The sequence below is a fragment of the Artemia sp. Qi Xiang Cuo genome, chromosome 20, assembly GCF_049724085.1.
Source record: "Artemia sp. Qi Xiang Cuo chromosome 20, ASM4972408v1, whole genome shotgun sequence".
In the NCBI taxonomy this organism is placed as follows: domain Eukaryota; kingdom Metazoa; phylum Arthropoda; class Branchiopoda; order Anostraca; family Artemiidae; genus Artemia; species Artemia sp. Qi Xiang Cuo.
The window spans coordinates 29598851-29602599 of record NC_142813.1 but is presented as its reverse complement, the minus strand read 5'-3'; positions in this window follow the sequence as shown (position 1 = coordinate 29602599).

Here is a 3749-nt window from a genome sequence, read left to right as displayed (position 1 = left end):
TATTATTATTTTTCTTCCCAGAGGCACTTTATATGGAAGGGGTCGTCGTAAAAACTTCAAAGGGGGCTAATTTGATTGGAAATCAAGAGTTCTAGTTCCCTTTTTAAGGGTCAAAAGGGATTGGAAGGAAACAAGCACCCCTTCCACGCCCACCATTTCCCCAAACACATCCAATCAAAATTTTAAGATAGCCATTTCACATTACATAGTTGATTTCCAGATAGAAATTATGTTTTTGAGGAGGACACAGCCCTCAGGGTCAGGGTTTCAAGTTATGCCCTGGGGCCATATAAACTTTTCATAGAAAGCTTTGTCGTATAAACTTCAAAAAGGGCTGATTCGATTTGAAATTCAAAGGGCTAGTGCCTTTTTTAATAGTCGAAAGTGATTTAAGGGCAACTACCCCCCCCCCAGCACGCTCACCTTTCCCCCAAATACATCCATTCAAAATTTTGAGATAGCCATTTTGTTCAACGCGGTTGAAAGTTCTGGAAATTAAGTCTTTGAGAATGACAATCCTCCGCATCCCTCAGGGCGAGGGTTGTAAGTTTAGCCCGGGGGGCTTATGAGGCTTTTATATAAAGTGTTATCATAAAACTTCAAAAAAGGCTCATTCGATTGGAAATTTAAACGGCTAGTGCCCTTTTTATTAGTCGAAAGTGACTGGAAGGAAACTAACATCTCTTCCATACCCACCGTTTCTCTAAACACATCCCATCAAAATTTTGAGATAGCCATTTTGTTCAACGTAGTTGAAAGTTCTGTAAATTATATCTTTGAGTATGACACTTCCCCCCCCTCAAGGTCTTCAGGGCAAGGGTTATTAGTTAAGCCCTTGGGGTATATATGGATCTTATGGAAGGAATGCTCGTATAAACATCAGAGAGGGATAATTTAATAGGAAATTGAAAGTTCTAGATCACTTTTTAAGCGTCAAAATATATTGGTGGGTCGCCCGCCCCCCCCCCCACATCCTTTTTTCCCAAATGCATCTAAAAAAAATTGAGATAGCTATTTTGTTAAAAATAGCTCAAAGATCATATAAAAAAAACTCCGGTGTCGACACAACCTCCCAGGGCCCAAGGGTGGGCGTTTTTAAGTTACGCCCTGGGGGCATATATGGTTCTTATGGAGGGCACTCTGGTATAAACTTCAAAGAGGACACATTTGATCCGGAATTGAATGTTCTAGTTCACTTTTTAAGAGTCAAAAGAGATTGGAGGGTAACTCGCCCCCCCCCCTCCACGCACTTTTTTTCTCGAACCCATCTGATAAGAACGTTGAGATAGCCATTGTTTTTAAATAGTTCAAAGACCATGTAACAAAAACTCCGGGCTCGACAGAGCCCCCAGGGCCCAAAGGTAGGTGTTGTAAGTTATGCCCTGGGCGACTATATGGTTCTTATTGACGGGATAATCGTAAAACCTTCAGAGAGGGTTAATTTGAATTGAAATTGAATCTTCTGGTTCAGTTTTTGAGAGTCAAAAGAGATTAGAGAGCAAATAGCCCCCTCCCCTCAGGCCAAGTTTTTCCTGAATGCATCCGATAAAAGTTTTGAGATAGCCATTAAGTTAAGGTGTCGACACAAACCTCCAAAGCCCAGGGACAGGCGTCGTAAGTTAGGCCCTGGGGCATATATGGTTCTTATGAAAGAGAAACTCGTATAAACTTCAGAAAGGGCTCATTTGATTGAAAATTCAAGGTTCGAGTTCACTTTTTAATAGTCAAAAGAGATCCAAGGGCAACTAGTCCCCCCCCCCGTCTTCCTTTTCCAAATTCATCGGTTGAAAATTTTGAGACAGACATTTTGTAAAAATAAAATAATTCAAAGGTCAGATAAGAAAAACTCTGGTGTCAATAAAACCTCCCAGGGTCCAGGAGAAGGCGTTCTAAGTTATGCCCTAAGGGCATGTATTGTTCTTTTGAAAGTGATGCTCGTATAAACTTCATAGAGGGCTTATTTGATTGGAAATCGAAAGTTCTAGTTTACTTTTCAAGAGTCAAGAGATTTAAGGGCAACTAGCCCCCCCCATGCTCCTTTTTCCCCAAACCCATCCACTATAAATTTTGAGATAGCCAGTTTTTTAAGAATTGTTCAAACTTAGATAACACAAACTCCTGTGTCAACTCAATCCCCCAGGGCCTAAGGGATAGGCGTCATAAGTGTTGTCCTGGGGGCCTGTATGGTTCTTAGGAAAGGGATGCTCGTATAAGCTTCGGAGAGGGCTCATTGAAAAGGAAATTGAAGTTCTAGTTCACTTTTTAAGAGTCAAAAAATATCCGGGGGCAGCTAGCCCCACCCCCTCCCCCAAACACCCATTTTTCCCAAGCCGATACCATAAAAATTTTAAAATAGCCATGTCATTAAAAATAATTCAAAGGTTAGATAAGAAAAACTCCTGTGTCGAAGCAACACCCCATGGCCGGGAGGAATGCGTTGTAAGTAATGCTCTGGGCGCATATATTGTTTTTATAGAAGGGATGCTTGAATAAACTTCAGAGAGTTTTCATTTAATTGGAAATTAAAAGTTCTCGTTCACTTTTTAAGAGTCAAAAGAGATTGGAGGTTAACTAGCCCCCCCCCCTCCACGCCCTAAATGCATCAGAAAATAATTTTGAGATAGAATTCTATTAAAAATAGTTGAAAGTTCAGATAACAAAAACTCCGGTGTCGACACAGCCCCTCCGGGCCCGAGGGTAGGCGTTGTAAGTTATGCCCTGGGGGCATTTATGGGTGTTATGGATGGGATGCTCGTATAAGCTTAATTGAGGGCTCATTTGATTGGAAATTGAAAGTTGTAATTCACTTTTTAAGAGTAAAAGTGATCAGAGGGCAGCTAGCCTCCCTCACATTCCATTTATTTCTTTCCCAGAAGCACTTCATATAGAAGGGGTCGTCGTATAAACTTCAAAGGGGCCTCACTTCAAAGGGGGCAAACCTTTTCGCTTTGATATTGTTACTTTGATACCAGTTTTGATGCTTTGATGAGGATTTGATTTTTTTTTTTAAAGTTTGATTTTGATATAACGAATTTTTAAAAACTTGAAACTTTTTGCAATCAAAAACGAACAAAAATTAATTAAAAAAAACTTTCCGGAAAATAAGTTTTTCAAAGAAAAGTAGATGCCATTTTTACCTTAAGATCATCAGATACAAATACTTGTTAAAATTCAAACTCAAAACGACCAGAAATTACTAGTAAAGAATAAATGAAACCCAAAACGAACAGAAATAAAATAAACAATGATAGGAAATAACATAAAACAGGTAATAATATAAATGTATAAATAGATCTTAAAGCGAGTATTGCTTAGATTGAATATGAAAATCAAGCTTAAAACGAAAAAAAAATATTTGGTATTGAAGCATAAATGGAACTTAGAACGGACGGACATTAAATAAACAATCAATGCAAACAAACATACAATAGATATAAATGAATAAATAAATGTTAAAACGAGCAAAACTTCAATTGAATATGCAAATCAAGCTTAAAACTAACAAAAATCACTACAAACAGGAGCTTGGGTGTCGCCTCCTTCTCTCAACGTAAAAGTCTAAAACCTACTGCGTCATTGGCACCTTACTGAAAACTATATGCGTCTTGAACAGTTTTGGAAAGCATAAAAAATATCAAATTTAATAGTTGATATATAATGATATTTGTTGTTGAAAGACCCATCAGTTCAAAACTTTATTTCATTCTAATTTTATTTTTATTTTCAATGCTGTAAGAACTGGAAAAGAA